Raw genomic sequence first — 15,851 nt, 5'->3', positions numbered from 1 at the left:
AAGGTTGTTGGGAGGACCAAACAAGATATGTGTAAAGCACTTAGCACAGCGCCTAGCACACAGTGGGCATCTAAAAAATGATTCTTTCCTTCCTTCCTTCCATAGATTATCAGAGCCTAGGACAGACCTTATAGCAGACTTATTCCCCCATAAATTGAATAATCCAGATTTACTCTGGGCTAGAACATATTGCTCACAGATAGCCAAAACAAAGAAGTTCCCAACCAGATATCCTGGATCTCCCTGGGAAAACAAACAAACAGAGCCAATCCCCTAAGTTCCAGATTCTATGTATGGAAACCTGAGGTGTCATGATCTGCATAAAGATCTTATGTCAATAGCTCTACAGGTTTTTTTCTGATTTCTCCTGAACCAAATGGTTAATAGCCAGATCACCACTGTCAGACAATATTCTGTTTTCCACCAATTGGTGCTAGGAAAGAATCAAAAGCAATTGCCCTCCTGTGATTAGCTGAGTCTCTCGTTATACCTGCTTTCTTCATTTATGTGTCATCATAGTGGGATGGCAACATCTCTTTCCTGTAGGTGAATTTAGATCAGACTCATAGATCATTATAGGTGCTTTCATTCAGAGGCCCTAGGGTTTTCTTGGAAAATCAATTCTATTTTAACTCCATTCAGTTATTAAATGAATGTGGAAGATGCTGTTACATGCTTAATAAAAATATCACTACTGAATTCCTGAAAATCCTGAATAAAAAGGTAGAGCCTACTGTGAACTATTGGCTCCCATAATGGACACATTTGGTACTTTCACCAGCTATATTTTGCCATACTCTTGTTTCCACCAGAGACAGAAATTAACCAGAAATTATTTTTTCCCCCTGGAATATTATTTAGGATGTCCTCTAATCAAGGTATCCCCTTCACTCATCAGGTGTTAGACCTATAGTCTGGGAATCAATTTGATATATCATAGAACCTTTACATACTATAGTATATCTATATCTATATCTATATCTATATCTATATCTATATCTATATCTATGTCTACGTCTACGTCTACGTCTACGTCTACGTCTACGTCTACGTCTACGTCTACGTCTACGTCTACGTCTACGTCTACGTCTACGTCTACATCTACATCTACATCTATATCTATAATCTATCATTATAAATTATATATCCCTTGTAACCTATAAATGCTAAGTTCATGTTGTTGTTGTCCAGTCATTTCAGTTGTATCCAACTCTTTGTGACCCCATTTGGGATTTTCTTGGCAAAGATACTGAAGTAGTTTGCCATTTCCTTCTCCAGCTCATTTAACAGTCTTAAGTGACTCGCTCACGATCACACAAGTAGCAAATGTCTGGGGTCATATTTGAACTCATGAAGATGATTCTTCCTGGTTTCAGGCCCAGCACTCTATCCACCGCACCACCTACTTTCTTTTTTTTTTTCCACCTACTTTCATAGAAGGGTAGAATGAGTTATTGTAGTACTACTGACACTATCTGCCAACCTCTCAGACAGACTTTAGTGCCCATCATACAAAGACAACCTATTGGTTGAACCCTTTATGACATCAACCTGTTAGCCAACTACCTAATAGGAAAGCAGATGAGGAGACAATCAGATTCTGCAGTGGAAACTTCACTTGATTTGGAGTTGGAGAACCTTGGATTCAGATTCTGCCTTACTATCTTGGTGATCTTGCAAATAATCACTTCGCTTCAGTTTATATACATATATATATATATATATATATATATATATATATACATATATATATATATATACATATATATATATACACATATATAAAATGAAAGAGTTGGATTAGATATTCTCTAATAGCTTTTTTGAACTTAACATTATGTTCTGTACAACTAAGGGATAGAGAAGGTAGAAACAATGATTCAATCAATAACTCTGCCTACCTTCTCAAACCAAAATGAAAGCCAAAATTCACCCCATTAGGACCAAGTTTTAGGCTAGGAAGTTGGCAACTCTAACGCTGGGGGACATGTTCTCAAGTACTCAACAGCACAGGAAGGAGAGTCATTGTATCTTGGTGAATCTCCCCTGTCAATGGAGAGAAGGATTTTTTTTTTTTTAATATGTGCTTCATGAGAATTTGGATTGAACCAGGATATTGTTTATGAGTTATAAGAATAATCATTCAATAATTAATACATTTTGAAGAAAAATAGAGAACATATGGGTCCTAACAAGTCTTTTTTATTATTAATTTATTAGGGCACATCTATATCCATGGAATGTCAGCCTGTGTCACAGTTGGCTGGTTCCCCAACTTTCTGCTGTTGTGCAGGTAAAGGCATAGTCTCAGAGCTAAGGCAGCTCACTGGCTGCTGGCTGACTGGCTACTGCTTCAGCTGACACCACACTGTCTGAACGTTACAAACTCTTGAAAGCTGACAAAGAACCACAGGACACGATAAATATTTCACCTCCAGGGCACAGGGATAATTAACCCAATTACAGACTGAGCCAGTGAAGGAAGCCTGGAGGTGGCACGTGCAAATCATGGCACAAGAGGAAGAGGGAATCCCACCATATCTCCAGGAGTTGGGTGTTTCAAGCAATGTGATCTTTTCACGCAATGACACTACAACCACAATCCAGATTCAGCCCCCCATGTTGCTTAGCTTCAGCAAACAGAGGCAGGGAGCCCTTCTAGTACTTATAGAATCTGTCCTTACATGAATGCATTTGTATTCCAAGCACCTGTCACAGGACCTAGAACACAGTAGACACTGAAAAATCCTTATTGATTCATTGGGCAACTACTACTACTTTATTCTTTGATTATTGCTCTCAGCCAGTCTTATGAGTGAGAGAAGTGAGTGGGGGTAGGGGAGAAGATGAGAGTTTCAAGAGTGACAATTCACTGAGCTGGAAGCACACTGCTTTCCCAATTAATCAACTAACAAGCATTTATTAAGCACCAACTATGTGCCAAGCACTGTGCTGAGGAGGTGCATATAAGAGTGAGATAGTCCTTGGCCTCAAAAAGATACATCCAGTGCCTGTAAACACAATTGCTGCTATCTGCTATGCTGTCTAAGTGATTTTAATCCTCTGGGCTTCAGTTTCCTCATTTGTAAATTGAAGGGATTGGACTAAATGTCCTCTAAGATCCCTTCTAATTCTAAACCTCTGATTCTATGACCTTATGGCCTAGCATGCTGTGGGTATATTTTATAAGTTAGCTTATTTGGCAGCTAGAAAGCTTGTCAGAGACACCTCAAAACACAACTTCAGTGCAGTTAAGCAGGAAGAGAAGGGTGGTTGGATGACCACATACACCAGCACAAATAAGTTTTGCAGAGAAGATAACGGCTAATCCAGCAGATCATCAGTTCTGGCGGTTGTGACTCTGTGGAACCCCTCTCTGCTTATTTCTGGCCCACAATCCTTATTGATATTCCTGGAATTCAATGCCTAGCTGTAACTTTGTCTTCATTGGTCTAGGAGATCAGTTCCTCGACTATGCAAACCTTGCTGTACACTATTTCCATTAGATCAGAAATGTATACCCTCCACCCCTTCCTCCCTTCCTCCCAAAATTGTTGTGTTAGTACTTATTTAAAGTATCAGGCTCTGAACCAGGACCTCCATTCCTAAGGAGGGTGCCCAGGACACTCATGTCTTTATTCTCCTCTAAGCTGCACTTCTGACTTTCCTCCCCAACTTCCTCTCCATTGCCCTAGAAGCTTCTCCAGCATGGAAGTTCATCGCATCCTTCTACTTGGCTAGTTCCTACCAGAATCTCCATTGTAGGAAATATGCCCAGGTCATCATGTGCTCATTCTTCTCCAGGCTGCACTCCTGATTCTCTTCCTAGACTTTCTCTACCAGTGCCCCTGAACTAGGTACCTTAGTGCCAGCCACCCCCCTCCTTTTCCAGTTTCCTTTCAGTGTTTTCTTCTCCTATTAGAAGGAAAGCTTCATGAGGTCAGGGACTGTCTTTCTTTTTGCTTCTATTTGTATTCCCTGAGCTTTGTACAATGCCTAGCATTAATAAATAATTATTGATGCAATTTGATGTCCTTATTTCCTACTGTACTACAGGGGTCCATCTTTGTAGGGGCATATACTCACAACCCCCTTTCCCCCCACCCCCTCCACCCTTCTCATACCTATTAATACAAATTCAATTCAGGATAGGAAAACGTTACTAATTGTTTTACCTGAAGAGAGAATAAATTAGTCAGTTCTCAGTGCATTCCTTTTTTAGGCCACTCCATTTAAGCTCTTTAACAGGTAGATACAGACCTCTTTACCTTTGCAATAACTTTTTATTAAGTGATTATTAAATGGAATGAAATAGCTTATAAACCTATGAGTACTGGACTATGAATTTGCAATTACTTTCCTTTTCATAGGCAGTCCTAGCATAGTGTCATTGTCAGAAAAATGATAACCCCTTTAAGAAAAACATACCAGTGATCTTTCACACATTTTCTGCTGAACAGATAATATTACCCCTTGATGAGTTGTGCACAATGTGATGTTGAAGCCAAGCATTGCTGGGAAGCCTGTGCATCTTATCAAGAAAAGTCAAAAGTGACCCTGAGTTAGGAGGCCCAACTTGTTCTTGCTCAGAATGAGCCTAGCTGCTGCAGAGCTCAGTGCAAAAACCAAGACAGCTTACCCGTCCACCTGACAGCTGGTGAGGCAGAAACAAGGCTATTTTTTAGCCTCTAGGCATTTAGAAACATAAATAAGCCATCCTTGGAAGTAGAGAAGAGAGACCTTATGGGAGGGGTTCACCTCCTCAGGGCCTCTGAGACCCACAGGACTTTAAATAGGCATAATGATTCCTGCATAGGCATTAGGCAGCTGATGAAGCAAACTCCAGAGATGAATCACTCACTGGGAGTGGGCAGTGAGTCATTGGAAGGAGCACTGGGAAAAGATAATTGGGAAAAGTGGGGGGGTCCTAGGAAGTCAAAGGAGCATGTATGGATTCTGAGGGACCAGTGGGAGAAGGGAAAGATAGAAGTTATCAGAATATGTGAAGTGTAGGGTGATGTGGGTCCAGACCAGGGTTTCTTTAAACTTTTTCAATTCACTACCCCTTTTTGCCTGAGAAATTTTTATGTGACCCCAGGTATATAGGTATATAAAATAGGTATACATAACCTTTTACTGTTGCCAAATTTTTCACCACCTCCACATTCAGTTATGTGACCCCATACAGGGTTGTGACCCACAGTTTAAGAAGCTTTGATATAAGTGATGTCGTAGAATCTAATAAGTGTTGGGGACAAAAGAAAAACCAGAGAAGGAATAACATCATTACTCAAGGTGGATGGGACAGTGATAAAAGGTGAAAGGGAGAAGGAAGAGTTATTATCCTTATTTTTCTTCTCTTTTCTCTGACAGAGAGAATAATCTTCATATGTAAAACTGCCTAACAGAGAGTTGAAGTCCAAGATAAGGAGAGTTGAGAAGAGAGTATCTAAACTGTCCTGGGTGATTTCAAGGCCCACTCATCCTTCAATACTGTTGGTTGATTGATCAGTCTTGGTCAATGACTTCTAAGAGATCATGGAGAATGGAGAAAAGCTACAGCTCTGGAAAAAGCAAATGTTCCAACTCTTTTAAAGATAATATTACAGAATGTTCAAAGTATAAGTCAATGAAGTTGATTTTGCAAAAATCTTGCCTGGACTATTAAAGTGAAAAGTGGCATGGCATAGTGAATAGAGAGCCAGCATTAGGGTCAGGAAAACCTGGGTTCAAGTCCCGCTTCCTTGTCACTTAACTTTTCACTATCTATGGCAACTTAAATTTTAGAACTGTTGCAGACCTACATTCTTGGAAGGCATTCCCTGCACCAGTCACAGATTCCTAAACCCCACCCCTCACCTCTACCCCAGTCCCAATTTTAAAAAAGAGAAAAATTATTAAGGGATGGTTAGTGAACATATAGAAAAGAAGTTGGCATGACTTCATCAAGAACATTATAGAATAATATTTCCCTTTTTCACCAGGTTATTAGACTCGTATAAGAAGGACAATAGATAGTAGATTGAACCTATATTCAATCTCAGCTCTGATATTCACTAGCTATATAACAATGGGCAAGTCATTTAACCTCCTTGGACCTTGGGTAACTGTCTAAGACTAATTATAAATGGCAGTAGTCTATCTTGGTAAATCCCCATGCTGTCAAAATCATCATTTCTTAACACATTTGGCTAGTAAATTTGGGGGTGCTATAAATATAGTTTATTTAAATTGTAGCACAATATTTTGCAAAGTCACTCATAATATTCTGGTGGAAAAGATCAAAAGATGATATTGAAAGTTGAATAGTGTAGGTGAATTAGAAACCAGTTGAATGGCTGGACCCAAAGAGTAGTAATTAACAATTTGATGCCAACTTGGAAGGAAGAATGTAGAGGAATGTCCTACAGCGTGGCCACAGAGCATACTACAATTTCTTGGAGCCACAGATGAGAGTTGGGTGAGAGGTGGACATCAAAGGTGGATGAGCAGCCCTGAAGAGGGCTCAGTAGTCTTCACACCAGAGATGCTAGTCCTCCCTGAGCACCTCATACCTCCTATTACACCTTACTCCCCAACATATACTCTTCAGTACAGTAACACTGGCCTCTTGGCTGTTCCACCCAACTAGGCACTCCATCTCTCTGCTCAGGATGTTTTCTTGGGCTGTCTCCTTTACCTCTGGCACTCTCCTTCCTCCTCTCTGACTACTGACCACCCTGGCTTCAAGTCCCAACTAAAATCCTACCTTTACAAGAAGCCATACCCAACACCTCTTAATTCTAATGTCTCCCCTCTCTTAATTATTTCCTATTTATTCTGTCTATACCTTGCTTTGTATGTATTTATTTGCATGTTATCTCCTGCACTAGATTGTAAGCTCCTCATGGGCAGAGACTGTTTTTTACTTATTTTTGCATTCCTGGCACTTAGCACAGTGCCTGGCACATGGTAGGTACTTAATAAATTTTTATTGAAATTGAAAGCAATGGCCTTTTCTGATGCCAGCCACATCATGGTATGGTAGTAACCCTGACTTTTTGATGGCTCTGTAAGCAGTGCAGAAACTCTTTTGAATCTGGAAAGGCTTTGATTATGAGCCCATTGATGGACTGTATGTCTGTAATCCAAGGGCTAGCCAATATACATATGAGAAGCTTATCCCAAAGTTGTCTAAAGAAAGGTGAATTTTTCAGCCACAGCAACTTTCAAAAACAATCAGCAAATTCAAAGAAGGGTCATGGTCTTTGTGGGTGGAGAGAGCACAAAGTTATCGAGACTCTTGGACTTGAATCATTATACTTTATAGGTTATTAAGATGTATAGAGGGGGCAGCTAGGTGGTACAGTGGATAAGGCACTGGCCCTGGATTCAGGAGGACCTGAGTTCAAATCCGACCTCAGACACTTGACACTTACTAGCTGTGTGACCCTGGGCAAGTCACTTAACCCCAATTGCCTCACCAAAAAAAAAAAAAAAGAAAGAAAAAAAAAGATGTATAGAGCTGTTTGTACCTGTCTTAAAAGTCACCAGATTTTGGTAATGAATTTATGTGTGTGTGTGTGTTTTTAAATATAGTTCTCCTAGATCCTTTCATCTACCTCAGGCATCTTGCCATATGCTCTTCTTTTGACCCTACTTCCCTGGAACAGCACCCCCCTGCTCTAGATCAATAGAGGTCATGATTCCCTTCCCCTTCCTAGGGGAACTCCTCCCCAGAGGTTGAGCAGTCCTTATTAGTTGATGAGAGAAGGCAAACTGGTCCAAACCACTCAATCTAGCTGGGTCCCTGACAAGATTCCCCCATCCAGTTATTGAGTCACCCATGTGCCTTGCTTGATGCACAGGGTGCTTTACTTTCCACTTCTTTCTTTGATAAAGGTTATCAGATCAATAGGTAGTTAGGTGGCACAGTGGACAGCGTAGCCCAGACCTGGAGTCAGGAAGACCTGAGTTCAAATCCAATCTCAGACATTAGCTGTGTGACCCTGGGCAAGTCACTTAACCCTGCTGGCTTCCTTTTCCTCATCTGTAAAATGAGTTGGAGAAGGAAATGGCAAATCACTCCAGTATCTTTGCCAAGAAGAAACACAAAAAGAGTCATGACAAGACAGACATGACTGAAATGACTAAGCAACATCAAATCAATACTGCCATTGTTTGTGGAAAGTGCATGATTATTGCTACTTATGGCTCCACTCACTACTGCTGTGACTCCTCAGACTCAAACTCCCCTTTTTAGCCACTGCCAATTTGTGTTGTCTCTGATTAGAATGTAAGCTCCTTGAAAGCAGTGGGATGTCTAACTTTTGTATTTTTATTGATAGTGCCTAGCACAATTCCTGGCACATATCAGGTGAGCAACCAATGAATTTTCATTCATCCATTCAATCGAAGGTGTTTTTTTTAAAGTTTTATTGTTTTCTTTTAAAAAATATTTCTCCTTTTAGCTCTCTGTGATTTCTTATAATAAAATAAATATTCTTATAATTATAATTAAATAAATTCTTATAAGAAATTAAAATAGTTAAGCAAAGTCAAGCAATACTGGTAGCATATACCCCTTTCTATAATCACACTTCCTCATCTCTCCTTTGAGAGGAGAGGGCCATGCCCATTCCTTCTAGTCTACTGTTTGGTATAATCAAGGAAAAGCTAAATGCTGGGCAGTAATCTTTATCTCATACATAATTCTAAGATATGAGATAAAAAATAAATAGCATTTTTAATGCTTTAAGGCTTCAAAAATGCTTCACAAATATTATTTAATTTAATCCTTACAGCAATCCTGGGAGATGGAAGCTATTATTAATTTCATTTTGCAAATGAAGAAACTGAGGTAGAGGTTAAGTGACTTGCCTAGTGTCACACAGCTAGTAAGTGTCTGAGGCAGGATTTGAACTCAGGTCTTCCTGAGTTGAAGCCTACCATTCCCTCCATTTAGGAAAAACCCTTGAGGGTGGTTGTATGATTCACTCTCCTTAGGAAATAGACACATTTGCTAAATGACAGCTGTGCTCAAAGACTTTTCCCCACTAACTTCAAGGTTAATCTATTGAACATAGAGAATTTAAAAGAAACTTTGAAAACTCTAATGGAAACTAGAGTAGGTAATTCAACTTTATACTCAAAAGTGGCTTAAATGAAAAAGAGGAAAGCTTTTCATTAGCATTTCCTCATTTAATAGTAACTGCAGCAATCCCAAAGATTTTGTCTCATCCTATATGAGCACATAATCAAAAGCATCAGTTGTACTTTCAGTAATCTCCATTCCATTTTGTAGCTTCTGGATGTTGTTCATGTTGAGTTCAATATTATTTTCCATTTCCTCTCCTTAAACTAATTTCAATCATATGTGCTCCAGCGAAATCTGATTTAATGCTAGCATGTTGGTCACAAAATCCAGCCATAGAAGGTACAAACATTACCTCATTGAAAAGAGGTGGTAGGGGAAAATAATTAGACTTCTCATTTTTTCCTTTTTGGAATCCTCCATTGACACATGAATGAGGCTGTGCCTACACATTCTAGTAGAACCATCCAAGGACCAGGTTGCGTGGAAGTATGAGTCAATCCCATTAGCCTTGAATGGGCTGTGTGATAGGCTAACAATGAGTTGATGGAGCCAAGGCATTGTCATGTAGGCAGTTAGGACAGTTAGGACAGGAAGTTGCAATAGAGAGGTCTGTAATAGTTCTGCTGTTGAACAGACAGAGATAACCAAAGTTACTTTACTACCTTTAAAAACATTTAAAAGTGATCCCTAAGCCCTAGAACTATTCTGCCATTCTGGTAACTCAGGCTGTAAGGGGGAAAATCTTTCTGAACTATCCTGCCTCCCCCAAGAAATACACACAAAATCTTCCTTTCTATCAGAGAAAAGCAGTTAAGAACCAACTCATTCAGAGACCACAATGATCATTCTGCAGATGTAGTCCCCAACTTCTCTTCTTAGAGGAGGGAAGTGTAGTTCATTATTTTTTCTGAGACTGAGAATCATGGTTACAAATAACAGAATTTCCAACCATAACTTTGGACAAAACTAGCCCACCATAGTCAAGTCACTGACAGAGATGCAAGAGCATTGGTCATTGGAGTATCTTGTCTTTAAAGTGCCCTGAGATCAAGCAATCCAAAACAAATTATACTCAGAATAGCTGAAGTTCATGTAGCACTTTAAATGCATTATCATATTTGAGTCTCATAACAATCCTGCAAGATAGAAATTACAGGTAATAACAATAACAATACTAGTAATTATTATTATTATTTTACAAATGAGAAAGCTGAGGTTGAGAGGCTACATGCTCAGGGTAACCCAACTAGTACATGTCGGAGGCAGAATTTGAATTCAGTTCTTTCTGGACTCTAGGTCAAACATTCTTCTACATAGACCAAGAAGTTTAGTGTGATTAAGCCCAGTGACTGAGATGTGCTAAGTACATAATTAATCAGTCAGTAGGGATATAATTCAGGGTGACCCAAAAGTCTTAGTGGTTTGGTTTTTTAAAGTTTTAATAAGTCTAACTGATTAAATATTTTACATATTCTAATGAAAAGAAATATATCATCAAATATTTTGTCTAAAAGAAATATGATTTTATTGAAAAGAAATATTAGCATTATATTTTATTTAAAATAGATATTATTATTAGATATTTAATAGCTTATGGACATTAATGCTTAAGACGGCAGTAAGACTTTTGTGTCACCCTATATATCTAAAAAGTATAAGTATTTCAATATGATGGGAGTATTATATGAGGCTCAGACCTCCAAATATGTCAAAAGAACATTAGTTGGGGGCAGCTAGGTGGCACAGTGGATAGAGCACTGGCCCTGGATTCAGGAGGACCTGAGTTCAAACCCGGCCTCAGACAGTTGACTTAACACTCACTAGCTATGCGACCCTGGGCAAGTCACTTAACCCCAATTGCCTCACCAAAAATAAAATAAAATAAAATAAAATAACCACTAAAAAGAGCATTAGTTATGGGAATGAAACCTCAAACTCTTATTTTTAAGTCACCTGTCCACTTGATGAAACAATTTGCTTATTGATAGGAGTGAAGTATCCTATATTCCTGATTTCCATATTTTCCCCCTACATTGTGAAGTATCCCTGACTTCACATCCAGGCAACATTTCTACTCAGTATAAATCTCACATAAAACAACAACAACAACAACAATGCTTCTCGATGCTAGGAAATGATAATTAAAGTATAACAATTTAACAATGGATAACCATCTCCACCCTCCCAAAGAAGATTATATCATGGCCTACAAAGTAAGGAAACATTCACGTATAAAAACTTAGATAGTATAGATAGGTGGGTAGATAGACAGACAACACTTTATAATTACAAAGCATTCTATACTCAATGTGTCCCAGAAGTCTTAGTGCAGCTTTAAACTTATAAAGCTTAAAGCTTGAAACTACACTAAGACTTTTGGGATATTATTTATATTAATCTGAGCCTCACAATAACCCCGTGATATAAGGAGTACAAGTATTTTTAACTCCATTTTGTTGGAAGTGAATTGAGTTGACTAGTTCCCTTAAAAGTTTACATTCAGGGGCAGCTAGGTGGCGCAGTGGATAGAGCACCGGCCCTGGAGTCAGGAGTACCTGAGTTCCAATCCAGCCTCAGACATTTAACACTTACTAGCTGTGTGACCCTGGGCAAGTCACTTAACCCCAATTGCCTCAAAAAACAAACAAAAACCAAAAACCAAAAAAAAAAAAAGTTTACATTCATATTTCTAACACTGACAGTTGAGAGAAGCAGAGAGTTAAAGAACTAACTATATAGTTAGTTAGAAGGGACCATGATGGTCACTGAGTTCAACTCTCCTCATATTTTAAAATGAAGAGACTAAGTTCCAGAGAGGTAAAATGATCTTCCAAATTCCCACATCTAGTTGAGGGCAGACAAAACAATTTTTTCAGCAATAAAAAAATGCAAACTGAAAATAATAGGATTAGTTCTTTGTCAATAGTGTTAATGAAGTACCCCATCGTCACTGTTGCAGGCAGAGCATCTCTTTGGGGAAGGAATTAGTAAGGGATTTGAGGGAAAGTAGTGCTGTTGAGAATTTGATTTGGGATTTTTTTTTTTACAGAAACAGAATAAAGTATGCACATTTTTTCGGAGGGGGGACAAATGCTAACAATTAGCAGCAAATATATTTAATTCAAGAAGATTCAATGAAAAGGCATTTTAAAAGCTGATTATGACAATAGTTGAAATTTCTACATTTCCTAAAATTAAAATACAACATAGTAATTTCTTATCTCTGCTACAAGCCCCAAAGAAAACCTATTGTATAATTTTCTTGTTAATTTCCCCCTGAATTTTATAGTATGCTTGAAAGATTTACTTACCCCTTCTCTCCCATAATAAAAATCATTCTTCATAGGACTAGAATATGTATTCTTCTCTGCCTTCTGAAAATATTGATTTCATTTTCTCTCCTCGAACTATTGGAACAGTTGCTTTAAAAAATGCCTGAGGACAGGAATGAGAGGGTGCTCAGTTATGCACTGTCTTCTGTTAACCCAGAGCAGGGTGGGAGGGGGCCCAAAAAATAAAACCACCAGCCAGATTCTGCAAGTAGTTTATTTTGGTACCTTCTCTTTTTTGCTCCTAATGAAATAGAGAAAAAGAAACTATCTTCATTCCAAGCAAGAGGTTCTGAAGACTAACACCCAGCATAGTTGAATAGGAAACGCAAATGCTTGGCAGTGACTGTAATTAAAATTTAGTAAATATGGCTGTTTAAGGCACTATCAGAAAAGCCTGGGGTCCCTACAGTGCCTAGACTGAGGCTTATCGTGATCTGGACTCTCTGCAGCTGAATGTGGAGGATGGGTGCACGGAATGACAATGGAGATACTGTATTTACAACTTGAAATTGTGAGCAAAAACTGAAGTGGTTTCAGACAGTAAAAGAAACCCTTATCATGAGGTAAGCAGAGTATCTGTTGTATTTCCATGGCAAAGATGAAAAACAGGGAAATAAGTAGCAGACGAATTCCCCAAGAGATGGTAAAATCACACGGACTAAGAAATGAACTCTTTGCAAAGGAAATCTAATAAACATCAGATGACAAGACAGGCACACAAATACCTTTAAGATACACACTTTGCTAAATGGCCTGTTAAAATAGAGAAAGTGGTTCATTGTTTGAACCATGACGACAGAGTACACAATGTCCACCATTCTATTGCTTCATTCATCTGGAGCCAGGTCAGGCTTGTATCACTGAAGATTACGTAGTTATTAAAACACACACACACATACACACACATAAGAACTGGTGGTAAGCCAAGGGGAAAGGGAAATGTCAACAGTATGCTGTGTCTAATGTATCTGGGATTTACTGAACTACAATAACATTAAATGCCTATAGCAAGCAGTATACATTTAAAAAATTTCCTGTGTTTATAAAAAGTTTGGTTTTTTTTCAAATGATACCATATGTCAAGTATCAATCAAAGACAGCTCTTCCAATTGGCACATAGCCATTTATAAAATGTACACATGTTAGGTCTTAAGGAAATGTAAATGTTTTGCCATTTTCCCTTGGCAAAAGTACTGTATTACATCCACAGCCTTTTAATTGCTCATCCCCCTACAGCTGTTTTGTTTAATATGCCTGAATCCACGCATATTTTTTTTTGGAATGCATGTCCCCTATGTAGGTGAAAGTGTTTTCTTTGTTTTCCTTCAATATCCAAGCTTCTGTAATAATGTTAGGTACACAGTGGACACTCAAGATTGGATTTGGCAAAGAGTTCAAATTGTTTTTCTGCTACTTGATGATGGATTGCTACTGAACTGGTCACTCTTTATTGCTTGCCCCCTCCCTTTTTGTGACCAATGAGATGTTCAGTTGTTAAATGGCTAGATGGGATTAGCAAGAGACAATCTGTGGATAGGGAATGTAAGGAAACTGGCTTTATGAGAATGTTGTTCTAAGTCAGTGGTCTCTAACTTTTTTGATCATGAATCCTTGTCAATAAAAATTTTGAACATGTACCCGTAATACGCATATATTTATTTATAAATTATGTGCATGCTACTATGCTATTAACTAGGTTTAATGTAAAACTTATACAAAAATAGATATTTTAAAAAGATGAGATACAGATGAGTTAATGATTGCTCATAGAGTCAATAAGGAGTGGCTGAAGTTTACTAAGTAGGGGAGTGGCATGATCAGATTTGTCATTTAGGAAGGTTATTTTGGCAGTTCTGTGTAAAATGGATTGGAGAGAGAAGATACTTGAGGTAGGGAGATCAGAGAAGAAAGTATTGTAATAGTCCAGATGAAAGGCTATGAAAACCTGAACTTGAGTGGTAAATATGTACTTAGAGAGAAGGAGCAGATGTGAGAAATAATGGGACAGAAATGATAATACTGGGCAAGTGAAGTGGGGGTGGGGTGGGGGGGAATAAGAGTGAGGAGTCAAAGGTGACACCTAGGTGATTGGAAGGATGCTTTGTAATACTTAGCAAAGTTTAGAAGAGACAAAGTTTTGTGGGGAAGATAATGTGATCTGTTATGATGAATACAACTTTTCCCATGTTTGCTCATCCTATGTAATTTACTCTGTTCTACCTGTTAAACACCCAAAACAAAAATGGAGGAGATGAAACTTTTGCTCAATGGCAGAGGTTCTGCCTCTGCCTTTGTGGCCTGAATTTGCTCTCTAAGAATTGCCTGTCGTAGCCACAAGATGATATGGGTAGTAGGCAATGGTTATGCTGGGGTTGGGGAGGTGAGGTGGGATTTTCCCAATGCATATGCACACCTATTGCTATAGGTGCTTGGTAGCACTTAGATTATAACTACCCCAAAGGGTTGGTATTTGGCTGAAAGAAGTGGAAGTTGAGAGCTTCCACAGCAGAATGATGAAAAAGTATGAGAATTATATAGTATTAAGGGTAGTGTGGTAAAATAATGGAATTTGGCAGATGCCCAGGGATCCGACTTGATTGATTTAGTAGTGTTTGAATTGGGTGTCAGTGAGAAACTACTAAGTGCCCACTTAAAGATGATTAGGTTTTAGCCACACCTGGCCTGCCTTGTTAGCCACCTAGTTTAAACTTGGCCAACCCTGAAAAGGAGTGTCTTCAGAGGCTGTGGACTGTGTCATCAACAGAGAACCAGTCTCAGTCACACTACTTGAAGGACCTCCCCTTTGGGGGAAGGAGAAAAAGGTAGAAAAGGGGACCCCAACAGGAGGTAACACACACACTCTCACTGGCTCTCTGGCCTTGAAGGAGCTTCTGAGTGGACTGGCTGCCGTAGAAATTATGGACCCCTGGTGGTGAGTTAAATCCAACCCTTTGAATTAGCTGAGCGGAAAGCAGACAGGGAGATTATCCATTTTCCTTTTTCCCTATTCCCTTGTCATTGGATTAATTAATTTCACCTTTGCTGTGTATTTTATTTACATGAAATAAAACCTGATTTATTTGTGGAAAAGAGGCTGTTAAACTCCTTTCTTATTGGCCTGGGAGAAATAACTAAAAAGGACAGTTCAGAGGGGAGGAAGCTTTGGACCTAGGGGTCCCTCATTATTTTCTAAACCCCAATATTTTGGCAAGACACCTAATTAACTCTCCCCATATTAAATTTGGCCCCTACAGTAGGTATAATTATGTTGGAGAAAATACCCATGATTGATTGATCACATGTACCATGGGGTCAGATCACCATAGGTGAGGCCTAAGAAACAGAGGCTTCTGTATATATCAATTTCATAAGGCAGTACTAAATGCCAACTACACATTATTGGGTATATTGCTCTGACATGTGATAGAATTAGGAAGATACAT

At 38.8% G+C, this 15,851-nt stretch overlaps 1 protein-coding gene across 1 annotated transcript in view; it reads right to left on the bottom strand.

Moving 5' to 3' along the window:
- GALNT3 (polypeptide N-acetylgalactosaminyltransferase 3) overlaps positions 1-12,506 on the bottom strand; it is a 117,144-nt gene extending 104,638 nt beyond the window's left edge. The window contains exon 1 of the mRNA XM_043991092.1: positions 12,388-12,506. The gene's annotated coding sequence lies outside the window, so the exon portion shown is untranslated. The remainder of the gene's footprint in view (positions 1-12,387) is intronic.
- Between the last annotated feature and the right edge of the window lie 3,345 nt (positions 12,507-15,851).

The sequence above is a fragment of the Dromiciops gliroides genome, chromosome 3, assembly GCF_019393635.1.
Source record: "Dromiciops gliroides isolate mDroGli1 chromosome 3, mDroGli1.pri, whole genome shotgun sequence".
NCBI classification, from domain to species: Eukaryota; Metazoa; Chordata; class Mammalia; order Microbiotheria; family Microbiotheriidae; genus Dromiciops; species Dromiciops gliroides.
This window is presented reverse-complemented; position numbering and strand designations above follow the sequence as displayed.